The sequence below is a fragment of the Budorcas taxicolor genome, chromosome X (assembly GCF_023091745.1).
Source record: "Budorcas taxicolor isolate Tak-1 chromosome X, Takin1.1, whole genome shotgun sequence".
NCBI classification, from domain to species: Eukaryota; Metazoa; Chordata; class Mammalia; order Artiodactyla; family Bovidae; genus Budorcas; species Budorcas taxicolor.
Window position 1 is genome coordinate 36,452,495 of NC_068935.1, and position 15,736 is coordinate 36,468,230.

The window sequence follows — 15,736 nt, forward strand, 5'->3', positions numbered from 1 at the left end:
AATGAGTTTGCTGTTGTTCAGTCACTAAACCATATCTGACTCTGCAACCCCATGGACTGCAGCATGCCAGGCTTCCCTGTCCTTCACTATCTCCCAGAATTTGCTCAAACTCATGTCCATTGAGTCGATATTGCCATCCAACCATCTCATCCTGTGCCATCCTCTTCTTCTCTTGCCCTCAATCTTTCCAGCATCAGGGTTTTTTCCAGTGAGTCGCCTTTTTGCATCAGGTAGCCAAAGTATTGGAGTTTCAGCTTTAGCATCAGTCTTTCCAATGAATATTCAGGACTGATTTCCTTTAGGATTGACTGGTTTGATCTCCTTGCAGTTCAAGCTACTCTCAAGAGTCTTCTCCAACATCACAGTTCAAAAGCATCAATTTTTTGGCACCCAACTTTCTTTATAGTCCACCTCTCACATCCATCCATACATGACTACTGGAAAAACCATACCTTTGACAATATGGACCTTTGTCTGCAAAGTGATGTCTCTGCTTTCTAATATGTTGTCTAGGTTTGTCATAGCTTTTCTTCCAAAGAGCAAGTGTCTCTTAATTTCATGGCTGCAGTCACCATCCTCAGTAAGAGAATGTTTGCAACTTGATTTTCTTTTATATTTTTTTCTTTTATCTTAAATGTGATATTATCTCTTCTCTTATGCTTTTCATCTTTTTAAAAATTAGAGATAAATGAATATTAGATATTTATTAAGAGAAGAAAGCTTATAGGAGACAAAGATTAATAGGTACTGGACAAAGATAATCTGACTATTAGTAGCTCAGCTGGTAAAGAATCCACCTGCAATGCAGGAGACCCAGGTTCGATTCCTGGGTCGGGAAGATCCACTGGTGGAGGGATAGGCTACCCACTCCAGTATTCTTGGACTTCCCTGGTGGCTCAGCTGGTAAAGAATCTGCCCACAGTGCAGGAGACCTGACTGAAGATCCCCTGGAGAAGGGAACAGCTACCACTCCAGTATTCTGGCCTGGAGAATTCCAAGGACTGTATAGTCCATGGGGTCACAAAGAGTCAGACATGACTGAGCAACTTTCACTTTCAGCATACTTTCAGGGAGGTGAAAATCTTTATATTTTTAGAGAACCTGTGGAAAGTGCTATAGGAAATATAAAAGAAGTATCGAATATAAAGTTCCCTTCCAGATATATTAGCTCATGCCCCAAACTCCAGAATTGTGTTTGTACATAAAATGTTACCACTAGTAACATATAGGAATTTTCTGAAAAAATGAACACTTGACTTAATGACTGACTTACACTATCATGTCAACTCTGAAGAAATTAAGAGCAATGTGCGAATGTGTGCTAGCACCGGCAGAAGAGGCTTAATTAGTGAGGCAGAAGTTGAGCTGGGTGTTGAAAGATGAGTAGAATTTGAAGAGGCAGTGAGGAGGAGGGAGTGCATCTCTGGGGGAGGAAATAGCATAAGTAACATCATGGAGAAAATTTTTAGTGTATGTTGGCAGCAGTGAGGAAAGGAGTGGGAGAGAAATAGGATGAGGATAAATTATTAATGGAGCTACAAGGTTCCCAGTGCCTTTTTCTGCAGAGAGGTGAAGAGAGTCTGGTCTAGTCCACATTACTGGGGCAGCAAGACAATCAAAGGTAAAACATTCTGCCTAGTGGAAAGATAATACAATTGTCCAGAATGCTTCCTGGGCTGTGATTCCGGAACTGTAGCATGGACAACAGTGGGTGGTCAGGGTCACAAAAGTCTGCTGTACAGGGCAAGAGACTCGCACTTCAATGCTGTTGTTTCCAACATTTACAGTATTCTTCAATATTTTTGCTTCCTGAGTAAAAAAGGGAGAAAATGTAAGTTCTCAAATTCCCACTGAAAAGTAGGTTCTGTTCCAGCCTGAGGGGAAAAGTGGTCCTTGGGGCTGACAGGCCCATGGACTACGTACTATACAGTTCTTTACTTCCAAATTTATTGCGGTATAATTGACATATAACACTGTGTAAATTTAAGGTGTACAATGTGATGATTTGATACATGTGTATTTTGTGAAATCATGACCACAATAAGGTCACTTAACATATCCTTCTTCACGATGCTTTCAAAGATGGAAGTGGGGATCTATGTGCTCTCGAGAGTGTAGGGATACAACCTGGAGGATCCATGGTTGACATTACTCATTTCAGACTGTATAACAGAGCTGTTGTCAACAGAGATGCTACAAAGTGGCATTGACCCCAGTGGTGGGGAAGATTCAATCACCATGGTTCTGCCTCTATTGCTTTATTGTAGCTGCCTTCTCTCCTTTTACATCCACACAGGGAAAGCTAATTAGCCACTTAATGTACGGTTCGCTACTTTGAGAGTAAAAAAATCAGATCAGCTCAGTAAGTGTTTTTTTAATCAGTTAAACACCAGCAATCCAGAATTTCTTACAAAACATCCTGGGAAGGAAACACTTCCACATAGCTGGAGTAATCACTTACAGCTTGCACCAGTGGGTCCATGCTGAAAGTATGTAAGAAACTCATGGCAAAGCCAGGCCCTCACCTTTTTATCAGGTTCCCCTTTCAGTGCTGGGATTACTAGTGCCTCAGATTTAGTGCCTGCTCCCCATCCTGATCTCTGTTGTCAGAACAGCCGTGCATGAGTTCTTGTTTCCCATGGTCCTGACACTGGCCTATTTCTTCTCAGAGTTGTGACACTGTCATTAATAACCTTGTCCTCTCTTAACATTTGCAGAGTGATTATCATGTGTCAGTCATGGTGCTAAGTTCTTTATGAGCATTATAAAATATAATTCTCACAAAACACTGTGGGATGGATACTGATAGTGTGCCCCACATTTTTTTTTAATAGATGTGAAAATCAATTCATAGGGAAGGTGAGAACCTTGCCCCAAGTTCAACAATGATAAGAGTGAACATTTCACTCTGGGCAATTTGACTGTCACACTGATAACAACTATAGTGAAAGAATTGGCAGCTTAAGGAAGTTCTGATATTTTATCATTTCCAAGCTTCTAGAAGAGAGTAGTAAAAGAATTGTGGTGAATTAACCAGAGCCACCAAGAGCAGGCCAGATTAGGTTTTAGGCACATTTCTGTGAATTTTGGCAATAACTCATGCTGTATTCATTTTTTAAAAAATGTCCGCCAGAGACTTATGGACTATAGTTAGGAAGGGCTGGAGAAGGATGAATTAGATAGAAGATAGAGGGAGCTGTTCCTCACTCTGCCCAGAGGGAAATGGTTGTTCCAGCAACAATGGGCAAATGGAGGTTGTTCAAAACAAGAGCATTCCATATTCTTTTCCCTTAGGACTAATGTAGTATTGACTGGTTGCTTCAAATTCATCATTTGGTGAGTCAATAATATTGATTGATCTGTGGCTGGGTGCAACACATTATGCTAAGTAATGTGAGGTGACACAAAGATATCAAGAATGTAAATGTGCTCTCCTGGGGCTGCTAGTAAAAAGCATGAACTGAAACTTGGATGGAAGATAATACAGCACATACGAGGGCATAAGCATACCACAGAAAGACATCATAGTGGTGGAGGACAAAGATTCTCAGGGCTGTGCATCAGGATGGCTTAGAATCACCACCAACACCTATCTTGCAGTGAGATATATTGAATTTTTATCAGTATTCTCAGGAGAAGGTTTGGGGCATGCCGTTTGTGTGCTCATTGAGTGATATCCATAAAGCTTAGTTTCTCAAATCCATGCACCTGATTAACGTGTCAAACTATTGGCGCATATAATATGCCAGTTTTCTACTCAGATCTACTGACTAGAAAATTTTCAGGTAATCAGGGCCTGCAAATCTCTATTCTTAATAAGAATTATCTTGAGAAAAATAATGCTAATATACTGCTTGTCTTAGCCCATTCAGAGTGCTATAACAAAACCACCATAGACTGGCTAGTTTGAACCAAAAATATTTATTTCTCACAGTTCTGTAGGCTGGGAAGTCCAAGATCAAGGGGCTGGCAGATTCAGTGTCTGGTGAGAGCATGCTTACTGGTTTACAGATGCTCTTTTCTCACTGTGTCCTCACATGGAGGAAAGGACCACAGAGCTCTGTGGGGTCTCTCTTAAAAGGGCACTAATCCCATTCATGAGGGCTCTGCTCTCATGACCCAGTCACCTCTCCAAGACCCCACCTCCTAAAATGCCATCACATTGGGGATAAGAATTTCAGCATATGAATTTTGTGATGACACAAACATTGTTTGTGACACTATGGATATCATTTACAATAGGGCAGTGGCTGCTGCTGCTAAGTCACTTCAGTCGTGTCCGACTCTGTGCAACCCCATAGATGGCAGCCCACCAGGCTCCCCCATCCCTGGGATTCTCCAGGCAAGAACACTGGAGTGGGTTGCTATTTCCTTCTCCAATGCATGAAAGTGAAAAGTGAAAGTGAAGTCGCTCAGTCGTATCCGACTTATAGTGACCCCATGGACTGCAGCCTACCAGGCTTCTCCATCCATGGGATTTTCCAGGCAAGAGTACTGGAGTGGGGTGCCATTGCCTTCTCCAAGGGCAGTGGCAAGAGGAATCAAATGAGACATAAAATGTGAAATTGAAAGACTATGGTTATGTTTTTATATAAAGTCTTCTGTGTGACAAGCATCATGCTAGATGCTTTAATTATATTATTCATTTACTTACTCTCTACAGCATTCATGTGAGTTTCAGGTGCTTCTTAATCCAAGCAATGTAGTTTTGAAGAATACATGCCAACATGTTAACATTGGCTACTTTCAGGTAATGAGATAAAATAATCTTTTTCCTTATACTTTATGCATTCCACCCCCTTTGCCTTTTACAAAGATCATGTGTTACTTTTTCGTCAGAAAAATCTCCAAGTCCATAAAAATTATTACAAATTTTTCAATTAAACCTGGCAGTCCACATTCATAGTACTAGCAAATCTATAAAATGCTCTTTGAGTATTTTGAGATTAAGAAATAGTTGAAGATGATTGGGCTAGATATTAAACACCCCTATCAAAATGTTGCCACGTAGCATTTCTTTGTTTTTATGGAAATATCCTCCATTTCCTTTGGGAATCACAGAGAATGAAATCTGGATAGAAATGTTTGTAAGGGGACAAATGATGAAAATTCAAGAGTGTGGGACATACTTAGTTCCAATACTGTACTAAGGAGCCCCACTAATTATGAGCACATTTTTAAGTTCTTTAGCATACCACAAGGTAGGGTAGCTATATGGAAGCAAAGATAGGGGACTCTGCAATGATATGTTACCGATTTCACAATTTTGCTCTAGCCTGGTTGGATTTGGTACACCCCAAACTCCAAAGTATTAACATGAGATGGTCACCAGCTGGGTACATGCTCTAAATATGAAGATGCTCTAAATTCCCCCTGAAGTCTATAATGCATCCACAGTCCATCACACTGAAGATCTGGCACTTGTCCAACATACACCATTTTACTTCCTTCAGAGCATGGCAATTCAATAGTGGCATCATTAGCATAAGTAGAAGCAACAGCCAGTAAAGTGCCTTGATTATTATCAACAAAATGGATTACATATCCTGAATGATACTTATGTAAGTCTACTTCTCTGCTTTCTGTCCTCACTCCTATTCTTGCTTAAGAGGACAGATTTTTTTTTTTTAATCTGTTTTCGTCTTCCTTTCAGCTGCTATTCTAAATCACCATGGAAATGAATGAATGGTCAAAAACAAATGCAAACTAAGGTGGTTAATGATTCAAAAAGGCATCTGAAGTGAGACTAGCTCAAGACCTAGTTTATTTTTAAATTGTAGTTTAAGAAAATAATTAAAATCAGGAGGAAGAAAAATATGCTTAAAGATGTATTCCCAAAAGAGACGAAAGGAGAGGCTAAAATGTGCTTAGGATTTTTTTAATTTGTATTATTCACTTCAGTTCTTCAGATGAAGGCTATGTGATACCCCCAAAATACAATGCTTGAGAACCCATGGAAATATAGCACACATTTGTTCTGACCAACCACGGGCCACTCAGTATTCATCTATTTTTTAAATAGCAATTTGTTTTCCATTTGGAAAATTACCTGCCTTTCATTGTATGCAGTATGGATCAAGTAGTCAATGAAAGTATTATGCCCTCAGAATAAGAATTCTGAGGAATATTGAGGAAAGAACTGTCTAAGAGAACAAAAGGACTGATTGAAATTTGTGGGATGAGATTCAGACATATTACTTCAAATATCAGAAGAGATATAACCTTATTTTGTGTTCCAGATTGGATGATACAGGGCACACACACACACACACACACACACACACACACACACAAAACAACCAGGAGCAAAAAGAAACCAGGAACAAAAAGAAAATGAAAGGAAATATACCAATCATCAGTTCTTATCTCCAGGTGGTGAGATTAGTGACATTTAGTATTTCTTTCTTTATAAAAGTGATGCATGCTTATTATACTATTTGAAATCATATTAAACACTTCAATATATTTGTTTAAAAATACCTCAGTACATGTGCTGTCCTAGTTTGGGAAGTCAGACAGGTCTTGGTCTGGCGAGATGGCACACTTCATCCCAAAGTCATCACCCCAAGCAGCCTGAAGGCTTCAAGAATAGGTTCTGTTTCTTGTTTCAGGACTATGAGTTAATCATTGTTCCTACCACCTAGGACCAGAAATTTTCAGCATACATAATTCATATGAATGTACAACCAAATACCTCATGAGAAACATTGATATGTTCTGAGCCAAATCACAAGAAAAATCATAATTCTCAGCTTTCTTTTTTTTAAATATAAATTTATTTATTTTAATTGGAGGCTAATTACTTTACAATATTGTATTGGTTTTGCCATACATCAACATGAATCCACCACAGATATACACGTGTTCCCCATCCTGAACCCCCCTCCCACCTCCCTCCCCTTACCATCCCTCTGGGTCGTCTCAGTGCACCAGCCCCAAGCATCCTGTATCCTGCATCTTCTACATCTTCTCCCATTGTCATTGCTTCTGTCAATTTGAATCTGAGCCCAAGAATCTTTTTTTTTTTTTTTCTCTCTCTCTCTTCTTTCTCATGTTTTCTGACCTTGTCTTGGGTCTTTGTTTCTGGCAGCATGGACACCAGATCAATTTATTCTATTGCTTCTATGATCTTTCTTGCCTGATCAGACTTATAAAAAGTTCCCTTAGATCTTTACAACTCTGTCTCCTGTTGTAAGCAGCCCACACAATCCAACTGATGGCTCATTCTCTATGCATTTGCAGCACACGTCTTTTGCACAGACTGGTACAAACTACAGGACTGGTTTGCATGTTAATGACAGCATCATTTTCTCCCTAAAATTTCATGGCCCTCTCTCACAAATCTGAGTATAATAAAGACCACATTTTAACTGTAGCATATTGGACACTGAAGTTACCGAGGGTCACTCCCTAGTTCACAGTCACTTCTGAGAGTCCGGTAGGAAGATGAAAATCTATTTTTGAAGTGGTCTTTTTTTTGCAAATTGGTCAAGTTTAGAATATAAGTACTTGAAAATGATCCACCCCCTCTCCTCCCAGGAAACATAGATCAGCACTGAGTAGAAATGTTATATGGCAAGAATCAAAATCTGAGAGGTTTTTACTTGAGTTTTTGATACAGAGTAAATTTTGTCCAGATACAAAATAATGATTCCACACATGTATATATTACTTTTAACTTGTATATTTGTCTGGGATCTTTGAGATGAAGGCACTTAATCTACCTCCTCTATAATATCTACCTTTAATACTCTTGGCTATAATAATCTTAGTCTTTTCTGACATCTTTTATCACTTTCAGTCTATTTCAAATAATCAGTTCCTAAACAAGGACTCTATTGCCTTACTCTTAATGTATTCCATTTTTCTCTAAGTAGATTTTAAGCCTCAGGAGGAGTAATTGGCCTCAGTCTTTGGATCTAATCTCAACTTTACCACTATTCACAGTGAATACCACAGTGAGCATGACAGAAAACATTCCTGCTTTCATGGGCCTTACATCTAGTGGAAAAGAAAGGAAACAAACAGTAAACAGCTTAATAAGTAAGATAATTTCAGTAAGTTATGAGTGCCATTAAGAAAAGAAACAGGATTATGCTAGAGATTGATTTGTAGAGAGTACAAGGGCCCTGTGGTAGTCTGTACAATAAATATTTAGGGAGCATACTGTACAAGGAGTAGGTGGGAAATTAAGATAGGGAAGTAGACAAGAGCAGATCATGGGCGCCTTTCTTTTGTACAGTGTTAAGAATTTGAATTTCATTCCGATTATGATGGGAAGCCATTACATTGTTTTAAGCAAGGATGTGGCCTGATCTCTTTCAAGAGCATAACTCAGACTGCTGTATAAGATAGAATATGAATGAGAATTGAGGAAATCTCTTATGGGTACTGAGTGCCTGAATCCTAAGTGAAAAGTGATGGTGGCTTGGATTAGGATTGTAGAAATTGAGATAGAGAAGAGTGGTTCAATTTTGGGTATATTTTGGAGGGAGACTTTTAAGGATTTTCTGATGGATTTTATTGGTGGTGATTATGGCCTAAGAGTTCAAAAGAAGCCATGATTGAATGATGTATTTCTATATTTATACTATAAAAATTTAAAGGATGAATTTAATATGACCAGAAAAGCAATTCTTGCTCACATTTCTCTGCATACTCCAGAGAAGACTTGTATTTGTGGTCATCATCTATAGAGAGCAGTAACAAATTTAAAGAGTCATTTTACACCAGTATTTAGAAGAGGCAGGATGGATGATGTAGTGTCATGAGTTATGGTATAACCAGCATTAAATAAATGGCATTAGGAAACTGCAGAAGCAAAACGTGTATATTATTTTATAATAAACTGGTTGTGAAGGGCCATGTTACTGTGACCAGTATTTTTTTGTGTGTATGTGGTGAGAAATATAAAGTTATCCAGGAATGGCACTTTTAATAATAAAATAGACAAAGAGATTGTTTTGGAACCTGAGCAGAGAGAAATAGTTCCTGGGCATGACCAAGATGCTTCATCTGCATTGTATTATTTTTTTTTTATAATAAACACATACAAAAGCATATCTTCTTTATCCACAGCTTTAAATATATTTTACCCAATATTCTAAATCTTCATCATAAACCTCTATGGGCCCACTGATTTTATAATATGTTTTAAAATTATGTTGTTTATATAGTCAGGGGCCTCACAGAAAATATTTACCCAGGCTCCCTTACCTCACAACTTAGGAATTGCCCTGATTGTGTTTATCCAGGCACCCAAGTTATATTAATGTTTCTTTCCTCATACTAAGAATCCATATTACTTCTCTCACACACAGATACACATGGTAATTTTCTTTTAATTTAGCATCGTCAACAGAGGTATTCTAAAAATGTTAATTTTAAAAACCTTAGATTTGTCTTTTAAGAACTGAAATGTTTAGAAAGGCAGCAAGAAATGAAATATATTTTATGTAAATCCACATCCAAGGTAATAAAATCAACATAATATAAAAAATTTGCTTGATGACTGAAGAAACAGATTGATATGACCATTAAATATCAGGACATGCACATCATGCCCTTGGTATTTATTGAGATAGGTCATCCATACTCCAAAGAGCTCCACATTTCAGTATTTTAAATTGCTTGGATATAGTCTATAGTCTTTTATCCTCTTGTTTGCTACAAGAATGTATGTCAGTTTTCATTGTGAAATGTCAACCTGAAATGACAACTTTCTTTGCTTGCTTGTAGCTTCTGATTTGCTGCTTCTAATCTTCTACAGATTGGTGAATGAGATAAGCTTATTTTTTTTTATACAAAGATACTTTGATATCTATATATCAGTCTGGATGTATTCATATATGAATCTGAGCAAAGGATGAAATACTTATTATATGGGCCAAAATACTTGGCTTTACTTAATTCATGGGATTTATGTGAACTACTTCAGGTTTATTTCTTTTTTTGTTTTTGGTTGGTTTGTTTGTCTATTTCTGGGTTCCAGGTTGAAGTTGCTGGAAGTCTAATGTTCTTGTGTGTGTTGAGAATAAGTTTTATATTTTGTATACCTCTATCTTATTATTTTATAAATGCCAGGTTTGACTTAATATCTTTAACCGAGGAAACTAATTACTAAATTCATCAATTAGGATCATATTTAAACCTTTGATGTTGTCACTCTTCCTGTTTCTTTGAACTGGTGCTCCCCTTAATTCATTAGTCTTTAGTGTTTGTTGATAAAAGAAAAACAGTACTTGAATTTTGCCAATGTATAGGAACTGCATAGCCTAACAGGGTCCCAACCCAAGTCAATAGTTTAATTGAATGAAAGGTTCTCTGGAAGGCTTGTGGTTTTATGTAAAAGCAATAGAATTCTAAGCATATCTATTCAGTGTGTTTACTAATAGCAGTTAATTATTTTACACTGAAGCTCAGTTGGTCTTTTGGATGTATACTTGATACCTCGGATCTCCCTCCTTATTAAACTCTCAGAGTCTTGAAGAATGCCTGTTCTTTTGGCTTTCTTAATCTACTGGTACAACAGTACCCCCAACAATCCTCTAACATCCTTTACATAATTATTGAAGTTCTCTTTTTCCTTTGAAAATTTTGAATTCAGGATGGCCTCACTCTACCCAGTGGGTTCTCCCCTGTGTCCCTTGTTCTATGAGTTATTCACTGTGCCAGATATAATTGAACTATAAATCTTTGGGAAATCACAGCGGTCTTATCATTCTTTAATTCCCTTTCCTTTATAAAAATGACCTTAGTAACCTTTCTAGCCTATAGGAGAATATCTATCAAAGGACGTCTTAGGAGTCTCTGAAGGTTTCAGGTCAGCAGTACGCTTTATTTATTTACTTATTTATTTATTCTTATTTGGCTGTGCTGGATCTTAGTTGCAGCATGTGGGATCTAGTTCCCCAACCAGGGATCAAACCTGTGCCCCCTGAATTGGGAGCACAGAGTCCTAACCACTGGATCACGTGGGAGTCTCAGCTGTATGCTTTTGAAGAAAGGAACTCTGCTAGGACTCAGGCAACCTGGATTATTCTTTAGATTTTTTGGCAGCTCATTTGTTAACCTTGACTAAGGCACTGAAGGCCTCGGGGGTATATCTCCTGATTAATGTATACTCTCCCATTTTATTTCCCTAATTATGTTGACATGTACTCATTGGAAGACTCTCTCCGTTGGTTCATGTCCTATTTATTATACAGTGGAGTTGAAATAATGAAAATGAGATAACTTTCCTAGAGGTAAAGAGAGAAGGAAGCACAGCTTGAATACTATGTGCTACAGACTGAAGGCTTATCCTCCACCAAAATTCATATGTTGAAACCTAATCCCCAGTGTGATGATATTAGGAGATGGGACTTTTTGGAGGTGATTAAACCACGAGAATTGGATTAGTACCTTATAAAAGAAGATGCTGTCTGAAGCAGGAAGCGGGCTCTCACCACACAGAAAATCTGCCAGTGCCATGATCTTGGGCTTCCCAGCCTACAGAGCTGTGAGAAATAAATTTCTGTTGTTTATAAGCCACCAATCTGGTATTTTTGTTATGGCAGCCCAAATGGACTGAGATACCGCAGATGCATAGGTAGCCCTGCCTCACCCCTAAGCCTTTGTTACCAGACAGGACATGCAGTGGCTGCTCTGGGTATACGTATCAAATATAAGTGCCCAGCTTTTTGAACATGATTGCTACCCTGCTTAGAGCTAGCTCGCTTGCTCTTTCATACTCCTCCCTTCCTTTCTCTCTCTCTCTTTCAATCTCAGTCTCTCTCTGCCTAGGCAGGATAAATTACCTTGAGTTCAGAGAAGGTTGTGGAAGATGGGACATGTGTGGATTCTACATGTATGAGACAATGGTTCCCTTCTGGACTTTCACCAAGAGTGTCACCAGCTAAGTCTCTGTTATGGACTGGATGATTTGTGTGCCCCAATTCTGTTGAAGCCATAACCAGCAATATGATGATTTTAGGGATGGGACCTTTGGGAGGTGATTAGGTTTAGATGAGGTCTTGAGAGTGGGACCCCATAATGAAATCAGTGTCCTTATAAGAAGGGGAAGAGACATCAGAGCTCCTTTTATCCACACACATGCACCAAGAAAAGACTGTGTGAGCACACAGTGAGAAGGTAGCTGTCTGCAAGTCATTAAGAGGGCTCTCACCAGAGCCTGACTGTGCTGGTACCCTGATCTCAGACTTCCAGCCTCCCAAGCTGTGAGAAAATATATGCCTGTCATTTAAGCTACCTTGTAACTGGTGGCTCAGATGGTAAAGAATCTGCCTGCAATGTGGGAGACCTTGGTTCAATCCCTGGGTCAGGAATGTCCCCTGGGGAAGAGAATGGCAACCCACTCCAGTATTCTTGCCTGGAGAATCCCATGAGCAGAGGGGCTTGGTGGGCTACAGCCCATGAGGCCGCAAAGAGTTGGACACAACTGAGCTACTACCACACACACACACACACACACACACACACACACACACACACACACACACACGCAGCTGCATTTTGTTATAGAAAACCAAGCTAAGACAATCTAAAACAAAAATCCATGAAAATGGGCAAAATTGGTTCAGAGTTATTAATGCATTGTTTCACCTGTCACTGAAAATGTCCAAGTCTCACTATTCGATTTTTTTTTAATTAAAAAAATCCACTTTAGCCAGCCACATGCGCATATGGTCTGAAAGCCTCAGCACTGCAACCTTGTATTGAGGAACATGTATGACCTATTTGGTCAAAATGGCAAGACCAGGGAAATGTAACAATTTTGAGAGGAAGTGAAAACCTCCATGCTACTCTATGTATGTGCTATGAGCTTTTCATTGAAATTCCCCGTTTTGCCTGCTATTTAATGCAAATAACTAACTCCCTTCTTTCAAATGTCCCCTCCTCCTACACTTCCATGCTGCATCACTCCCAGTACCCCCTGTAGTTTATAGAGGTGGTGTCATCTGCTTTAGAACATCTGAATAACTTGCCCTGTTGCTGAATAAATTTGTTCACCATTTAGATCCCACAGCTATCTACAACCTTAGTCATAGTGCTTACTTTGTTAGTAATCTTTATTAATATTTCATCAGTCATTTTCTTTCTGAAGGGATGAGGTTTGCACTTTTCCTGCCATGCTGGGAGGGAATGATAAAGGCAGAAAAGCTGACTGATTTACATAAAGATTGCAAACTATTATTTTCCTAGTAATTTTAAAGTGCACACAGTGCATAGCTGCATACCACTTTCTGATGCAACCACATCTCTGCCTGTTGAGCCTGACATGCATGAAATCCATAGTTGGAGTTGGTTTTCCAAAGAGGGAAATCACTTCTTACAGGAGAGGTAAGGAGTACTATCTTTTAAGACTGCTTTTCAAGGGGAGTCAATGGAGTCATCCTTTAAAGAATTCTGTTCAGATATCCATTCCACTAAAACAAGCATAGACTCAGGTCAGGTGAACTTCCTCCAGCTCCCTCTCACATCCATTTCACTTCTACCTTTCCACTATTAATTAGACTTCTTAAAGCTTCTACATCTCCTTTACCTGATGTCTGCTGCTGCTGCTGTTGCTAAGTTGCTTCAGTCATGTCCGACTGTGCGACCCCAGAGACAGCAGCCCACCAGGCTCCCCCATCCCTGGGATTCTCCAGGCAAGAACACTGGAGTGGGTTACCATTTCCTTCTCCAACGCATGAAAGTGAAAAGTGAAAGTGAAGTCGCTCAGTTGTGTCTGACTCTTCGTGACCCCATGGATTGTAGCCCACCAGGCTTCTCTGTCCATGGGATTTTCCAGGCAAGAGTACTGGAATGGGGTGCCATTGCCTTCTCTGACCTTGATGTCTAGGCCTACTCAAAAATGTATCATCTACTCAAACTTCAAATCTTACTTTCTCAATGATTATAGTTCTTCTCAAAACATTTTTTTTTCCAACTCACATTGTTTTGGGTTTGGTCTCATGCCCCTTTTTATACTAAGAGTTATTGACATGCCAACTCCATCAAGCTACAAGCCGTATTCTAAAAACCAAGAATGACCATATGTCTCAGTTTTCTCAGGATAGCTCTTGTTTGTGTGTTGTGTGTTAGTCACTCAGTCGTGTTTGACTGTTTGCAACCCTGTGGACTGTAGCCCTCAAGGCTCCTCTGTCCATGGGATTCTCCAGGCAAGAACACTGGAATTGGTTTCCATTCCTTTCTGCTGGGTATCTTCCTGACCCAGGGATCAAAACCAGGTCTCTCTCATTGGAGGCAGATTTTTTATTGTCTGATCCACCAGGGAGCACTTGCTATTTCATTATAATTTAACTGAGACCCTCTTTTCCCTCAAAAGTATTCTGTTTTCAACTGTAAATTATATGGTCACTTTATCAACATCCCATTGATTCCCATACCTTAAAATCTATGCTAGGCAGGAAGCTAAGTGCTCAATAAGTATCTGTTAAATGTAATCAACCTCCTTTCCTTGTAACTATATTAATATTATTTATTGCCAATGTTATCTCTGAAGCTGCCTTTATACATATTACTACTTCAGTTCCAACATCTCTGCTGAGGAGTATTATCAATGTATGTCAAATGTTCAAGCAAAAACTGACTACGTGTTTGATAACTGAGTTTTGTAAAGTTAGATCTCAACCTTCCTTTGAGTCCTGAATTGAAATATAGGCAGTTGTCAGCTACTAATATTCATTAAAGGAAACAAATATGAAAAAGACAAAGTACATTATTCAAAACCATATATTAAGTTGTTGTGTTTGACTGAAGTTTTCCCTTATACCCATCATAGTTAATCTGATGCTCTTATTTTCCTTTCCCTGAGCTCACACATATTGTTCCACTCAGTAATCATTGTACATGGCAATATCAAGTAAAAGTGGTAGGGTCTTGAGAGAAGGAAGCAAACTAGATTTCTTCTCAATGCAGAGCTTAGGTATACTCTAATTAGTTCCTGACCTCCCTCGAAATTTAAGGCTGTACTTGGATAGAACCTGCAGCCAATCAGAAGTACTCGGAAGCCTATGGAACAATGTTTGCCCAACCACCCCTCCTGTTAGGCATATAGTGAAGCTGTTTCTGAGAGGTGAGGCATCCTATTGTCACTAGATGTCCAATCCCTGTGAAGCCCCTCAGTCCTGAACAGTTTTCAGTCTGTTTAGTGATCACTCGAGGACCCTCCTCCCCCAGAGTCAGCTCTCGATTAATCTTTCTAGTCTTATCTTTCAATATACTCCTTTCAGCCATTCACTTCAGCCAGGTAGCATGATCACTAAATACACTTTCAACTCCTAAACAGTTATGTGTGTGTATCATACGTGTGCTCTTCTCCCTCTTCTATTAATAGAATATCTTCCTTTCTTGTTCTCCAATCTCTCTTTATCTGAATTCTAAATTTTTTTTAGATTTAATTGAAATATCATTTCCTGCATAGTCTTCCTTTCTAAAAGCAGTATTTCCCTCCTCTGAACTCCCCAAACACTTTAACATCCCCCTCTTTTATGGTTTTTCATCACCTTGTACCTTGTGTTATTTATTTGTACATACATTTTTAAATTGAAGTATAGTTGATTTAAAATATCTTAGTTTCAGATACACAATGGAGTGACTTGATATTTTAAATTATGCACAATAGAAAGCTGTTACACTATTATTGACTATTCCCTGTGTTGTACACTACATCTCTGTGCCTTAGTCATTTTATAACTAGTAGTTTGTACCTCTTAATCTCCTTCGCTTATTT